General features: G+C 45.9%; 1 protein-coding gene across 2 annotated transcripts in view; it reads right to left on the bottom strand.

The window, feature by feature from the left end:
* Window positions 1–16,901, bottom strand: part of OSBPL5 (oxysterol binding protein like 5) — a 130,692-nt gene that overhangs the window by 104,212 nt on the left and 9,579 nt on the right. Inside the window, exon 1 of one of the 2 annotated variants that reach the window (XM_032188466.1) lies at window positions 8,509–8,608. The exons of the other annotated variant lie outside the window; for it this stretch is intronic. The gene's annotated coding sequence lies outside the window, so the exon portion shown is untranslated. Of the gene's footprint in view, window positions 1–8,508; window positions 8,609–16,901 lie in introns of those variants that run through there. 2 annotated transcript variants of the gene reach the window in all.

Raw genomic sequence — 16,901 nt, 5'->3', positions numbered from 1 at the left:
CTGAACACTCAGATTCATCCAAAAACTTAAAACCACTTCATGCCTTTAAAGTCGGTGATGCAGTCTCTTGCAAGCCACTAGGAGACGCTCAGGCCAGGTCCAAATCCAGAGGATACAATTTACCAAAGTGCATCACGCAAACTTCTCATCTGGGATTTCCTAATTTCTGTCTGAAGAAGCCTCTTGTACCCACACCGGTGGGTGAGATGGCTGTGGTCCTGCAAACAGTAGCAAAGCCCATTCTGAACTGAAAAAGTATTTTCCTAAGGCAACCAGAAAAACAGTTTGATGAATGCCCTTTACCGGGGAAATTACCATTTTCTAGCCAATGTCATTTTTTGTTTTGCAGGCACAACCTTCTGTCATTTCAAGCCCAGACAGCTGGAGTGCCCTGACCATTGTTCATTAAATTACATGGGACCGTTTTCCTGTTACCTTTTTCCATCCCTTCTTGTCTTTTTAAGGTAAAACTGTACATTCCTGAGACAGTGAATACTTGTGGTTTTAAATAAACTAGGTCTGTGTAATATCTAGCACAATGGGGCTTTGATCCCAGATCAGAAGCACTGGGTATTACCATACAAATAAATAATAATACTCAACCCGGATAATGACAGAAGCCTAGATAAGCAAGCCCCAGCAAATAGCTGCAGTGGGCAATTGCTTGGCAGAAAAGCAAGCACAAAAATGAAAAAATAAAACCAGAAGGATTAGAGTGAAATTGCAAACTTCCTCTTGAATATTCTATTAGAGCTGACAAAAGACTCAAAACTCTGAACAGAGTCTCTTTGTACGTTGTATTTCCTAATATCATTTTCTAATAGCTGGTTAAGCCCTCCGACCCGATAAGCCACGGCAGAGCGCTATCGGATCTCCGCTCACACAGATTCAGGCTGTTCTCTCGGGTACGTGGGCTGCCTCAGTGGATAAACCAGAGCATAAATTACAGAAAGTGACTGAGCACCCTGTTCCCTGTCACTTGACTTTTCAGTTGTATTTGTATAAAACCACACAAGACAGCAAAATATTTTTGCAAGTAGGAGGAGGCATTTAACCACTGCAGGACAAGTGAGGTTGAAGGCCATAAACGCGCCACCAAGCAAACCTTGCTGTGAGGCAGCAGCGCTGAAATGGGGCCAGGCTTCCCCCAAGCAGAGGGGAAAATGCTGATTTCTGACAAAGCATTTCCAAATTTGAGCACTTGCTCCCACACTTAGGCATGAACCGAGTCATTCCTGCATTGCTTCCAAGCAGTACGGGCAATCTATGAAATGCTTTAATTACTTCTGAGATATTCGCATGAAACTGGGTGATGCCCAAGCCCCGCTGACTCCATCAGGGCCTCTGCTTCCGTTTCAGTGAGGAGACCTGCGTGGTACAGTCAGGCCTCAGGGCTCTGGGCTCCTCTTTGGTCAACATGAAGACAGACGGGACGAGCTGCCGCTTCAGGTACTTCAGGCTGGATCATTTTGTAGATTTAACTGTGCTTGCTAGGCCCAAACTATCTGATCTTGTCGCCTTCTCCTGTAGTAGGAGTTCTGCTACTGATTTTTAGGGGAGTGCTCCCCAGGTCTCATTTCACCAAGTTCCCATTGAAACTAGAGCTACAGGAGAAGAACTGAAGCCACAGCCCTCAGCAAAACCCTCGAGACACGACCCTGAAGCCCATAAGCCCAAAGGGGCCTTTCTGTGTTTGTTAATGATGGCATCAGTGGAAGTATCAAGCAAAAACTACTTCTTCACTAAAATGCTGCACCTAAAGAGGCTGATCTTAAGCCAAACAACCTCACTCACCTGCCTCCTCACTTTTCCTGAGCAGTTACCAGCTCAGTACCATGCAGGCAGTGCTTGCTAACCTGGCAATGCTGTTTCACAGACTCCAGTCCCAGCTGGGTTTCAGGCTCTCAGGGTGCAGACACCCTGCCTTTTGCAGTAGCCCAAAGGACATTAAGCACAGCGAACCAGACCCCTCACGGCAAAGCACTGCGGCACCCGTACTCTGCAGTGGTAATTTTCAGGCTATTCAACATGGAGAACACCCTGGCAGAAAAAAATAACGTGGTGAGAACAGCACGTAGAAGTACACAAGGAGAATGAGGGGGGGATTTTTATTTTTTAATTCTCTCAAAACAAACAGAGGAGAGGGAAATCACAACAGTTATGCTGCCACTTTGGTTAATTAACTGAGCGGTCACTGTGCTCAGCCTCTGTGCAGTGCAAGGGAACCCAGGCTTTGCTCCCCTTCTGCAGCCAGGCTCTAATGAGGAACGCTTTCCAGTTCTCCCATCACCCCTCCAAAGCCTTCATTTTCTCTCCTTGCACTTGAACATCAAGGGTACACCTTGGCGTGACACTGATCTGCATGCGGCGCGATGTCTATCATTAGGGCCTTTTCTCACAGCTGCTACCAAAGGAAAATCGAACAGGGTTCCTCCCAATTAATTCTGCAGCTGAATTGGCTGGAGGAGTCAATACTGAGCACAACAACTCTTCCCTACCACTACAGAATAGATCAAGACAAATGCCAGGGCTCAACTATGTGATTTATTCACATCAGCAAACACTTGTTCACATAAAAGGGCTCCTGATTTCAGTAAAATCACTCCTGCAAATACGCACGCTTCAGTGTAAGTGAACATTGCAACAGGAAGGCTAAAAAACAAGAGATGAGGGCACAAAATTTAAATCACTAAGCCCACACTTGCAGTACCTCGCATTTCTCCTCACAGAGCTTTTTCTCCTTTCTTGCCTCCTGAGGTACTTTGTAGCCTTACTCTTAAAAAAATTGCCAACGCCAGCTCTGAGAAAAATACAGTGACCTGACTGCTACTCTTAGAAATGCGAAGAAATTCAGATTTAATTCTGCCAGCCGCTGCTCTGCTGAGAAAAGGGAGTATCAAACCTGATCAGACTTCTTACAGAGCTGCACAATAAGACACGGTAGGCTGTGAGCTAGCAGGCTAAGCTTCAATAAAGTGAAGAGTTGCAAAAAAAAAAAAAAAATCACAAGTATTTTGGTCTGAAACCATATGGACAGCTTGGAATTAATATGCTGGCTGGCACCTATCAACTATGATCAAAGGTGTATTTTAAAACTCACCATAGCAACACCAGGATCCAACCACTCACTGCCTATTTCTGAGATGAACAGAGGGGGGGAAGAAATAAAGAAGCTAAGTCACCATTAAATGCATTTTAACATTTCTGCTCCTCAAAGCATGCCTCATTTAACAGAGCTGCTGCAGATATGACAGAGGGGTGTGAGGAAGAGTGATGTTCAGCCAGAAGTTTGCCCAGCTGTAGCTATATTTTGGATTTATCTTGAGTTAGCTCAGCCCCAAAGCTGCAGAGATGCTCTGCTGCCGGTGCCCGGGTGGGTCGCAGCTCAGCGTCTGCTCAGCACCACTTGTCTCACCCTGGGGAAGCTTAATGCTGGGGCTGTCAGAAACACAAAAGGGGAGAGGAGCCTTTGTTCCGCAGCAGTTACAGTGTGGAGATATCGTGTATGGAGAGGTCCAGAAAAAAAAAAAAAACACAAACAGAACTGCAGACACATAACAAAGGAGCTTCCTTTTATAATGCAGATCGAGGAAAAGGAGATTTGCTTTCCATTAAGTCCCAGAGATAGCGAACAAAGGATGGTGAGCTCGAAGCTAAGAGACCCCATCCCACATACACCTAGGAGTTTCTTTTATAGGTATACTGCCAAGTCAAACATATTTTCCAGATTTTAATTCTCATAAGTGATCTCCAGGAGTCCTGCTGCCAATTCAGGCACCCAAATACATGGAAATATTTGTTACTGAGCAAGTCTGCCTGGGACACAGACCATGCTCACATCCAGAAGTGGGCACTGAAGGTGGGAAAGACCAACACCATCTCCAGCTACAAAGATATCACTTCCTAGAGCCCATTTTTACTTGGCATAATCAACTTTGGGGTCCGTGTTTAAACTGGTTTCTGACAGCATTTGACTGAGCAGCAAAAGCCAGACAGCAGAAGATGAAGATTGTTTCTTAATTCAGTTTGTGCCTCGCAGAGGACAGGGCACGCAGCCAGATGGAGCAGAGCCTGCAGTACATTTTCCTGGGAGTTGTGCAAGGATGAGTCGACAACCAACAACTTAAGACTACACCAGCCTGTTCCAGCCCAGCAGGAGCAACTTTCTACTTGCCAATTGCCAAAATAATAAACTATAAAAAAAAAAAAAATCAACAAAATCCTGCAGATTAAAGAAAAAAAAGGATTGCAGCGTTTCCTCACGGCAACCAATTGCAATACCATTTGCACGGCACACTGAGTGCTGAAGAGGGGCTCCGCCACCACCCCTCAGGAGCTTCAGTTAATTTTAATGCTCTTGCAGCTTCTGCTGCATGATGTTGTGAGGTTATCAGTCAGTGCTCCTGGTTGTCCTAGTGACATTTACATCAGGTTTGCCCAACATTAGGAAAACATGGAAAGCTCAAGCTGTTAGTAAAACATAACCTTTTCAGCTGAAGGCTGAGAGCTGCTTCTGATCCACACGACATTTTACACCAGTAAGAACTTTATGAGCAGGGGATTTGGGAACTGAGGTCAGCTGGAACAGTCCCACCAACACCTCTGCAACCCTTATCCTGCAGGTCTGGTGATATATGGGGTGCTCGTGGAGGTCTGAAGGCCTGACAGTGCATCCTCACAGCAGACAGGGCAGTAACCTCCCAGGGGACGGAGAGAAGCTCCTGCAGAGGGTGTCCCTGCAAAAGAAAGCTCTGGAAGCAGACGAGATGCTGCTGAACTCCTGCCCTCTTTCAGAGGCCGTTAAAGGTTTTAGGGGTGTTGCACAGAGTTGACGCAAGCTCTGGCATGGTTAGATGTTTAAAGCTTCCTGGCTTAGAAAGGTATGAGCAAATGGTTCACATGGCAAACAACTCCCCATCCAAGGCCAAGCCGAAAACACGCTGTAATGCTAAGGCACGAGTACTGACAGGGGCACACGGCAACTGCACAGCAGCTGCCCAGCCTCTTCCACCCACACCCAAGGCTAACACTGGTTACCATTTTCCCTTTTGGGGCAGTAGGGATTTTTTTTTCTCTCCTACAGAAAGGAACATGGGTGCAGATTCCTGGCCTTCAAGCTGAGTAATGCAGGACTTTCCAAGTGCACCACTGCTGGAGGAGGGACACCAGGACTGGGCTCCAAAATGGGAATTCTTAGGGACATGGACTGCAACAAACTGGGCTTTTACACGGGTCAGAAGATGAGGGCCTAATTGCACTGCCATGGCCTCTGACACTGAGTTAAGGTGCATAAGAAAATAACCAGAATAGCTCAGTCTGAGTTGAATTTGACCAAGCTAATGTGACTCGCAGTTGACTTCAAGCTTTACACACAACACAGCCAATCTTCTACAGACTGTATTAGCATAGTGGTAGGGGTGCAGGAGAAAAATCCTCTTTTCTTCCCCTAAAGTTATCCTCGGACATGAAGCTTTTATTGAATATCTTCCCAGAAATACACTTCCGTTTACGTGCCTCATCCTGGAAACAAGAGCTGCTGGGTTTCCTTTGACTTACTGGAAAGGGATGTTGGCATTTGAAATGGGGGCTCACATGACATTTCTGAGAAGAAAATTGCCAACATTGCCAACTTGCTCAGAAAAAGCCACTCCTGCGCGTCCTTCAGTGCTGGACAGCCAGCCTCTAACAACCACGCAGCCACTTCTCTCTGCCACTCCCTTGGAGAGCTGCAGAGCGCTCACACCCTGCCTCCTGGTAAAGGGGAAACCAGCATTTACATTCATACAAAACAAAAAACAAGAACCAGGAGTGGAGGTGGTTAAATACACACATTTCCTTCCACAGAAGAAACTTGTGCACATTGAGCTAACTCAGGGGAGTTGAAGACAGGTGAGACAGAACAAGAACTAGCAAAACAAACTTTTATCTACCCACCCCTTCATACCTGAAATGAATCAAAACAGGAAAGATTCCAAGTCTAAAAGGAAAAAGCTTATTTAGAGATTAAGTTTATAAATGAAAGTCTGCTCTTTGTGTACTTTGCTGCCAAGACAATTTTCAGTATTCTACATTTCCTCTATGATCTTCGTGGGTAATAACTACACTGAGAAAGCATTGGAGCACTATCTGCCATAAGTTTAGCAAGAGAACACAAATATCGAACTCCAGTTTGGGGAAAGTAAAAAGCCTTCCAGTTTGTCCTGGAGCACAGAAGACCCGCAAGAACAAAACTAAGCTCTGATGTTTGCGGGTCAGCAGTGACCTCAGTGATCCCATAACAACAGTGTCCCGCTCTGCTGGGGCCAAACTTGGAAGCGAAGTGACAGCCCGCAGCACTTCAGCCCTAGAAATCTTACACCCCACTTGTGAAAGGCCCTCAGACAGCCTGTCTCCTCCAGGCTCCCACACAGCACGCAGGGCAATGACTTTAACACCAGGCTGATTTCTCCAAGGCTGCTGATGGGCCAATCTCTTTCGTAAACACAAAGATCCAAACTTGTGAACCGTAATTACTGAGATTGCAGATGAATCCAGATTGGGGAATCAAGTTCCAGGACAGGTTTCACTCTGGACTATCTCTTCTGATTTTCATAAGCAGTTGGACCATAGTTTAGTTTCAGCTGAAGGCAATCCAGTTTGCATACTCTGGGGCTGCTCCACAGCATGAAAAAAAAGCACAGGCAGCGGAGATCACTCAAGAAGCAGAGACTATCTGCAAAGCACAGTCTTTATCTGAACCACGATGCTTCTGGAGACACCCTGAATCCCCTCCCACTGCAGATGCACAGCCCGCAACCTCAAAATCAGATGACACCTAAAGTATGTGCTACACTCACGTACGTGCTATCATTCCAGTTGGGCAAGCATGCGTGTAAAAGCAGGGAGTTGGTTTTTCTTTTCCTTTCTGAGCCCATTCCCATAATGCACATATTGGTCACGCCTTGCAGCCCATTGAATTAAGTAAGATTTAGAAAGTCACCAGAGCTGGGACCTTGAGACAGGGGAAGTCAGAGCTCCCTGCTGCTGACACCACACACAATTTCTGCACGGTATCCATACATGTTGGATTGCACAGATAAGATGAAGGCAGAGCACCCACTATCCCAACCCAGTCACTGAAAACAAAGACACGACAGCCAGAGCTGCAGCTCAAGCCACTATAAAGGGGTATGGAGCTTCAGGCGTAACTGCTCTGCAGGGGCTCTCCCACTCCCTGCACACAGCATCGCAGCAGGCAGAGAGGGGAGAGCATCCTAACCCCATACCGGGAGGCCCTTGAGCTGCCTCTTGGTTGCCTGCTTCGACCACAACTACTCAACTGCACCTGCACGCCTTTGGCTGTCAAGCAGCAAGGCAGGAGCCCTTCCCCCTCACCGAGCTGCTCAGGGTGAACCACCCAGACTCTTCCCGTCATACTGTAAGACACAAAGCAAATAAATTTAAAAATTCCGCGTTTCGTGGAACAAGAAAACAAAAGCCTATTTTGGGAGACAAAGGCCTGACATTTCCAAGGGATGGATCTGTGGTCTTTGTGAGGAGTCAGCCTTGCAGTTTGCAGCCCACGCTGCAGCACTCCAAAGCTACTCACGCCGATTTGCCAATGCTGGTATTTGTGTTTGCGTGCTTGGCACTTCTAGGCTATTCCAGGACTTCCCCCAGTGCTGACAGTACACATTCTTCGCCATGCGAAGAAAGGGGTGACCCACTGCCTCAGGCAGGGGGAAACACAGATAATTGCTTTTGAGAAACAACAGCCACGTTTCTGGCTCGTGCGGGAACAGCTTGACCCTGCTCTCCCATCCAGCAGACCACAACAGCTACACGAGCTCAATGCAGCTGCGTGCTGCCTGGTATTTGTAAGGAATTTGACATTTAGATTCTGATTTTTTTGTAAAGAGTAAAGCCCAATCTGTTCAAAGACCTGCTTTATCCCACTGGCATTGCCCTCTTGCCCAGTTGGCTTCGGTGCACACCACCCAGCATGGCCATGCATTCCTGTTTAGCGGCAGCAAAGGGAGCCCCAAGACCCTGTCCCTAAAGCCCCCGGGCTCATCCCCTCCCAGGGACGCTGTCTCAGCTTCCTCAAAGCAATGACAGCTCTTCTGGTCATAAAATAGTTAAAAACACCCAAACACCACATCAAAAAACTGACAATTGTGCTAACTTCTAAAACATAACATTAATAGGCTTTCCCCCCCTGGATTTAGCCTGCTTTTATACAATTACAGGGTGTCTGTACTCACAGCTCTCCAGTGCTGGCAGATCCCTGTACAAGTGAGATGCGATGGAAAGCCTGGCTTCAATTACAAGCAAGCAGTGGGGTATTTCCACTTGAAAAACCTTACTGTTTGACAACAGCGTTTTGCCCCTTACTGAACGAAGCCCTTCAGGTTTTGCAAGGCATTTTGTACACACTAATTAAGCTTACAGTGCCTCAGTGACAGAAGGAGATTTCATCCCCAACATGCAGAAAGAAGCCTGAAACACAGATGAACAAAAATTACTTACAGATAGGGTAGAATGGAATCAAGTGGTGACTTTCCTTGGATGGATCAGCAGTAATGAAAGAAACTGCTGGGAGGCAGCTCCCCCAAGAAATTGACTGTGAAGGGCTAATTCAGCCAGCTGGGCTGGAGAGCGCAGGGAGGAGCAGAGGAGAGAAGAGGCCGGCAGCCAGAGCACCCACGCTGCTGAGGGCTGGTGACAGCACCCGCTAGCTGGGCTGCCAGAGCGCTGCACACCCACTTGGCCAAAAGCTGTGGGTCTCAGTGCTTCTTTCCACACTGCGCTGGGCTCCAGCTACCCTTCCTATTTGAAGGGCCAACCTATCCAAGTTATTCTTTGCAATAAACAAGCTGTTAATGCTCAGAGATAGCTATCTTTAAGGTTATCAATTCCCTTTTACATGCACGCTTTCCAGGAGAAGCCAGTGCAAAGTGTATGATGGCATTGACATACTGAGGTCTCCTTCCATCAAGAACGTAGATGGAAACAGATAACAAAGTCAGTAACATCCACACAAGAACCTTCTACTCTCATCTGTATAGGAAAGTGAACACCATTGCTGCCTGCAAACAGTACCATTTATACATGCTGGCATTAACAAAAAAAAAAAAGCTAGATACAGATACCATTATATTCTCCTTCAGATATTAAAATGCTACATACTAAAATGGGGGTGACTACACAGCAGCAAGGCAAATGAAATGAGATAGAGGCATCTCCTGGGTTAGCACCACAGGCCATGTGTCCCACAGTCTGCAGCCTATCACAGATTTATAGCATTATTTTTCAGAGACTAAAATGAAATGTCAGTTTCTGGAGAGCCAATATAATGTATGTGCCAATAACTGGGGGAGGGGAGGGAAATATAACCTAAATATGAAGTGAACTGAAAGTGATTTCACAGATAGCAAACAAAATGACTATGAGATGGTGTCTGGTTAGACAGACAGAAGGCAGAAAGAGAGGAAAGTGACCTTGTGCTGCACAGAAGAGCGATTCATATGTATGAACCAGATACCCCAAATTACCAGCTACTAGGAAAAGAACTTTATTGCAAATGCAGCTCAACCTCCAACACTTCACAAGTGCTGACTCAACCCTATCTGTAAAATGAGAAAACATGGACAAAATAAAGTCAGTCACCTTTCTGAACTTGACCATTTCCCACCTGATAAAAACGTAGCAGCGTATAGAGCCAGAGCCCCAGGAGGTATAAATCAATAAAGCTCTGTTGTCACCACGGATGGCAGAAGGTAACAAATTTTTGCAGGAGTTCCTCTCTTACCAAGCTAAGCATGTATGCACACATTGCTTCATCTCCTCCAGCAGCATGCATGCCATGCATGCACGTGGGCACAAACACAAGCAGGTTTCAGAAGCCCACCCCTGCCCTGCTGAGTGTTTCAAACTATGTGGTCTTATCTCTGCTCTGGTCCTGTTCTGGGCACCAAGGGGAGAAGACTGCATGGATGACAGAGATGGAAAAAGCTCTTCTTCACGTTATGCAATAAAGATGTTTTCTTCTAGAGCTTTAAGCTGCAAGACTGACTTTCACTTTCCAAACAGCTCCAATTCCTGACCTTGGCACAGCACCACAGAGGACTTGCTTCCACTCACACGGATTAACTGTCACCGAGCAACCCACCCAGGCTAATTGGCACAGCCACTCCTTTGCTTCAAAGCTGGCGCTCGCTCATCTATTTTTCCTTCCTCCAGTGAGTACATAACACACAATCGTGTGCACACGACGTATAATAGTGACTGAATTACCACCCTATCAACTGGGCAGGGCGTTATCCTGAATAACGACTGCCAGTGCCATCAGGAGGTGGAAGCATGGCGCAGTGCCACACATCAGCCAGCCACAGGCAGGGTGCCCCCGTACCTGATGCAGTTCAGCTCGCTGCCACGCGCTCTGCCCACCTCCTGGGAACAGAGATGGAGCAGCCCAGGACCACTTGTAAACTGGATGCGAGGTAAGTGCACTGCTCCTAACCGCCTCCTGTGGACAAACTCACGTTCACATCCTTATCTGTATGCATCTACACAGTTTACATTGCTTAGGTCCAATAAGTTGTTCTCCTACTGAGCAAAAAGCTTCCTCTGGCACTAAAGCTACCATTCATAAACTTGAAAGGTTTCGGTAGTGTTTAAAAAAAAAGAGTTGGTCGTGTTTTAACTAGGGCTGCTATGATTTGCTGTTTCATAATCAATCTCAGCATTTTTTTTTTTCCTTTTAAGCACCAGGGGATTGCTTTGAAAAATCTTTGTTTGTAGAACGGGGAAAAAAAGCTTCTCTGGTTGCAGAGAAAAGCTTGGAAATGTGTGCTGAATGCAAGCTAGCATTTAGAAAATGTAATAGCAAAGGGCTCCTTAACCCCCTCATTCCTGAAGTTGGTTTTCAAACTGAGCTTCACAATTTTTTACAACATTGGGATCTCAGACTGGCAATACTGTAATGGATATCCAATGTTATTCGTAATAAATGGATGGATGAGCAAAGTATTTCTTGAAAAGCATTGTCCCCGATGTTTTGACTACATTTGCATACTAAAGCTTTAGTTTTGAACATCTAACTGTATGCAATCTGTCTCTGCAGTCTTGAACTGGTTTCTGTGTTATGTCACTTTGGGGAAAAAAGCTGGAATAAGGGGTGGAAGCTCTGAAATTGTGCAGTTTTGCCACTCTCCCACCAGCAACTTTTAAAGGGCCGTACTTCAGTGCTACACCAAACTACACAAACCCAGGCTTTCCCTGTCCCTCCTCTCACCTTGCATCCAGTGACTGTGTGGCTTTTGGGGATGCCCCTCAGTTTATCAGAGGGAAGGGAGGCAGGGAAGTCAAACAATCTCCTGGGAGAACTTGGGGCCCAGTGCCCACTGCCTTTCAGGGGTTTTTATGTGGCTCTGTAAGCTTCCCTTGGTTAACTCCCAGCCCCTATCAGTTAAAAACAAAGTAGATGATGGAAAGTTAAACACCACTATTGTAAAGCACCTTCTTAATTTTTAGCACAACTCTGAAGCTAAGTAATAGCAATTAACATAATTACAGCACAGCAGCCTGTCTCCATGCTGGCAGCTAGCTGCTCTCCATCCAGCTCTGCTACTGTCTTTCATCACCATCTGAGCAGCATCTTGGCCTCACCAAGGCTAGGGACTTGGGACACTACTGCAGGCTTAAGAGGAGCCCAGCACATCAAACATCTTGGTTTGGATGAGTTGAGGCAGCAAGAAAGGGAAGCAGCTAGGGAAAACTTTAGTCACCACCCAATGTAATCTTCCCTGGCATGACCCAAAGATAAGTGGCAACACAGCCCCATCAGGGCCCATAACCATTTACGCCCTGACTTCATTGCTCTACAGTCATTTCTTTTCCTTCATCTGCTCTTTAAGGCTCCACTAGGCCACTTGGTGGTGAATTTTATACAGTGAGTGGGCAATTTCCACTGCAGCACATTACGAACCTCTCACAAACATTCCTCCCTGCTTCGGGGAAGAATGCTCATCCATCAAACACCTTGGTGCCATTCCGGCTTGCCATGCGCCGTAATTATTTGCTTTGGCACAGCAGATCTCTGGGCAGCAGGCAGGCATGCTCTTATTTTCCCCAGCGACAGCATTGAACAAGGAAAGCATATAAATTATAGCAGTCTTAGGACTGCATTCATTTATCTTGCAAAGAATGAGATGTTTAAGTCTCATACTTTTTTAAAAATAATGTTGTGTTGCTGCTCCCATCTTTTCTTGCCTTGAGAAGGGACAGCGCTGAAAACTTATCCAGCCTGGGCTCCTCAGAGTGAAAAGAAGAAGCTTCACCAAAGAAAACTTCATTTCCCACTCCCCTAGTGCTCCCCAGCCTGCAGGAGTCACCCTGGTTATCATCAGCGCCGTATTCCCATGTGTGCATGGCCAGATGCAAGCTCCCTGTTCCTCTGCCTGGTGCAGATTCTGCAGCCATGAGCTGCCTCCACCTTGGCCAGAGGAAGATGAAGATGTAAACAAAATACTGTGCAACCTTGAGCATAATATGCTCCGCCACCTCAAATGCAGAAGACGACAGTGTTAAAGTGTCTGAACTCTGTATGCTCTGGGGGAGACAGGGAGAGGTTCTCTACCGCCAGTTTTACGCCCATCTTCCATGACTTTACTCTCACAATGCAGCTGCTCTCTTGGATACTGGAAAGTTGAGAAACTCCTAAAAGGGCATGGCCATCTCCAAGCCTTGTCCTAGCATAGATGCAGTTACTATCAGAAGACAACAAACATTTAAAAGGACAGGAAAGGAGGAGGAACATGCAGGTTGCATACGAAAAACAAACTAATTTCTGCAAAAGGTATTACAGATGTGCTTGCAGCACCGCTGCCAACATTTCAGTGTTCTCTGCGGTTTTGCAGACCAACCTTGACTGGTGAACTACCAGGAATAATGCAGTGCAGCTCTCCAAGCAACCCCTGATGTGGCCAAAATGATCAGCCCAGGAGATTCTGTAAGAGTTTCTTCCCAGTGCAGTTTACAGTTTTCCCAAAGCACCAATTTTAATCCAGAGAAACACCACCACAGAGGAAGAGGGCAGCTCCACAAAGCTTGGGGAACAATGTACCCATATCACAAAGCAATACAGTTGCTCCAACACAGTTCTGAGAGCAAATTTCTCTTATTGGGAAAGTTCTTTTACAAATTCTGACTTCAGGCCACCGAGCCAGATTTGGGAACCAGGCACCACACATTCAGGCTGCAGAGCCAGGGCTCAAAGCACCACTTCTGCTTGCAAACAGGACAGGTCCTGCTGTCCTCCAGCTCCTCTGCGTCACACTGTCAGCCTGTGAAGCATAGGTGGCTCACAGAAAACAGGCCCACAGCAAAAGCCCAAAGGCGTGCAAAGATAGTGACTTCACGTATTCAAGCAATGAGTACAGCCAGGGGCCTGATTTCATTCCTGTTCCCACCTATTTGGGTTTTTCCTGTGATTTCAGTGGGATTTGGATTGATATATAGAATCTGAAAGACCCATTTTGAGCTAAGGAAATATTGAAAACACTTATTTTCTTTGGGAGGTATTTAGACTGCCTCTCCTGTCAAGGACTGGGCCAAGCCAAGGAAAGTAATGTACTCCTACCTGAGTGGGGCACCTGGGAAAAATAAAGCAAAGGCCCCAGACTGTTGCGAGGCTAATAGACCAAACCTTGATTGAATGGTGACTGCAAATTTTATCCTGAATTTTATTGGTAGTAATAAGTGGAGCTGCTGAAGCATTCTCTGTTTCCTTAGCATCTTATCCAGCAGTCCCTGGAATGTATCAATGTCAATTGGTATTTTTTCCCTGGGACACACATCTATGCTGGCAGTTTCTAGCTTTGGCACCACAACACATCATCTCATGTAAAGGAAAAAAACAACAAGAGAAGCTAAAAATAACTGAATGAAAACAAAAGTGTTTCGAGTGCCGTGAGTTACCCTCCCTTCCTTTTCTGTGACCCTGATTTTATTTCCAGTGACCACTGAGATAGCCTCTGATATTTACATAACATTTTCCCCCAAATAGAAGCAGAAGATATTTTCTTGAATTACATTTATGAAAAATGCAGACAGATATATATACGTGTGTATATATATATAGAGAGAGAGATAGATATAAACAATCCAAAGTTCCAAAGTCTATGAAGATCTAGTGAAAATATTAGAAGGCCAAGCAGACTGTGAGTAAGACCTGAGTGGCAGCCCGAGATGTACTTCCCCTCCACACTTCCCAGAAGCTGCTCATTGAGTCCAGCCTTAAGCTGGGGCGGAGACAGGCCACAAAAACTTCCAGGATGAGCTAACACCACAGTATCTGGTTAAGGAGAAACATGACAGCCATCAGCCAGGCTGGGAAGTTACCACAATCTTGTGCACGCAGGCATTACAGGATCCATCTGCCCCACAGCGCCCTGCCCACTGGCTCCCTTTCTGCTGAGCTCCGACCATCCTGAAATTAGGACCATTTCTGCAGCCTCATTCAAAGGTTCTGCCTTTATAGCTCAGCCTCTGAGCACTGTCTAAAGGCTGTGCTGGCAAAACAAAGTGGAAGCGACTGTATTTGACGCAAGACATATTGCAGAAAGCAGGAGGACCAGCACACAAGCCTGAAGAGCAATCCTGGATGCTTTCATAAGGGAAACCATCTGCATCCTTAAAGAAGAAAGGGTCTTGTAGAAGGAATGACCTTGAAATGTAAGTCATCCTTAGAAAAAGGATACTTTCAAGGTTAAGCTCAAGATTTTTGAGCTTTATGTGCTAAATGTAAACCCTCAGGGTTTCTAAGGTCTGTTTAGGCACCCTGCACAAATTTGCTGGGTGAAGAGCAACATGTTTGACAGAAAACCCATACAATAACAGTGTGTTATTCTGCACAAGACAAGCTTTCTAAATAATTATATACACACGGCTAGGAAAGCAGCCCTGACAGTGCCTCCCCATTTCTCTTGGGATGGCAGGAAGCTGGGTACGCTCCTTCAGCCCCCGCACAGCCAGCAGCTCACCCCAGCGCAGCATTTTCTAACACAGCAGCCGCTGCCAGGAGCAACATCTGCAGCATCTCGGCACATATGATGCTCTTTAAAGAAGTAAAACCCACTGGGTTGCCCAAGAATGCTTTGGCTGAAGTAATTAAAATGGCACTACAGTACTTTTTGGGGGAAGGAATTCATTTCAAGCAGCTCTGGCTCATTTCCAACACCAATTAATAGAAAATTGAATTATTGTGCAGCTAAATAACACAGCTTCTGCCCACTGAACTTTCAGGTAACAACACTATAAAAGGCTAAAAAAAACCCGACTCACTTAGCCAGAGACCATGCCGGCTGTTTCCCCCAGTGCAGTCCATTCTGTTCTCCCTTTTTTGAAAGTATTTGCATTTAAGTTCCTTTTGAGGGTGGTTTGGCAGCAATAACTACAGCACACAACTCCACTGTCCACTCTAAGCTATGTAATTGTTGTAATTCAGCTTTCTAGGCATGTGTTCTTAGATATCCAAGAAGGGGCAGCAGCAAATGCTGCCTAACAAGACAAACAAGCCAGCGCTCCCCTGCAAGACCCTTTTGTTTGCTCCCTTGAAGGAAAATGCACCAGCTGCCCCATGTCTTTGTGCAAAACAACAGAACTCCTTAAATTCATGGCACTGGGACTGGTAGCCCTGCATGGAGCTGGCACCTTCCGCTCTGAGCCCACATGCATCCACCTGAGCCCCCAGTGGCTCCAAGTGGGCTGCCAATGCTTGCCCACCGGTCTGCAGGGGGTGAGGGCACAGCTGGACAATCTCTGCATCCGTCAGGGCTGTTCAGGAGAACAAGAAAAACTGTGGTGGTTGCAAACTGGGGTATTTCGAAGGGAAAAAGTCAATAGGGAAATCTGGAAGAAAAAAAAAGGACACAACTTGGTATTTTACTGAGTTACTGTAGTTCAGACATCACAGAGGCTTAACAGGTAATATGCAAAGCCATTGACAAAATTAAGAATATTTAAGACCTTGTGAACCAGAGGACAGAAAGATGATCCCAGTGGTCCCCAACTTAATTTCATTTTCCAAGCATCAGCTTCTGATCATTTCTTTTCACTGCCGCATACAGTACTCAAAACTTTCTTCCCTATACCCTTCTTTGTATACCAGTGACACACAGGATACTTGGGATGCTCTAACTGATTTCCATACAGTTGTACCAGCTGGTAAGTCACCTTTTACACAGCTGTAGATGGCTGCAGTTTCATTCCAAGTAAGCACGCTCCCTTTAATAAGAGCAATCAAATGCCAGGATTTGTAGGAAGTAACTTTTTCCCTTGACCTTTTTAGTACTGGCCAAATGTCAGCAGATTATTAAAGGGCAGGGAGCACAATCTATGATAAATAATCTTGTGTTGCTGCACACCAGACCAAAACGCCCCCTCCTCTCTGTCCAGACACGTACTTTGGTTTTCCAAAACAGTTCTGATTTATGAATTACAGATAACCAACAGAACCTGAGCGCCAAGTGCAATACAGTGGGTGAGCAGGGCTTGCTCAATTCCTGGAAGCTTACACAAGGATGGGAAAAGGAACAAAGCACCAGCAAGAACACAGCCTTACTTCTATAAGTGGCAGCTGCAAGATCACTGCTGGCATAACACATGCAATCTTTACCTGAAATACACCATCATGGAAAATTGGAAAAGACACAAAAACCCGCAAGGCTGTCTCCAGGTCTTAAATCAACTGCAATGAGAGATTTAAGGTGTTCAACCTACTTAACTAATCAAAGGCACTTAAAGCATCACCTGATCATAGACTGCAATTACTTACAGGGAGATGTCAGAAAGCTAGAAAAATGAAGCTAGAAAAAAGCCAGATTAGAGAGAAAGTACACATCTTTTATTGTAAAGATAAT

Source organism: Aythya fuligula, chromosome 5 (assembly GCF_009819795.1).
Source record: "Aythya fuligula isolate bAytFul2 chromosome 5, bAytFul2.pri, whole genome shotgun sequence".
In the NCBI taxonomy this organism is placed as follows: domain Eukaryota; kingdom Metazoa; phylum Chordata; class Aves; order Anseriformes; family Anatidae; genus Aythya; species Aythya fuligula.
The sequence above is the reverse complement of the archived record's forward strand: the minus strand, read 5'-3'. Positions and strand labels throughout refer to the sequence as shown.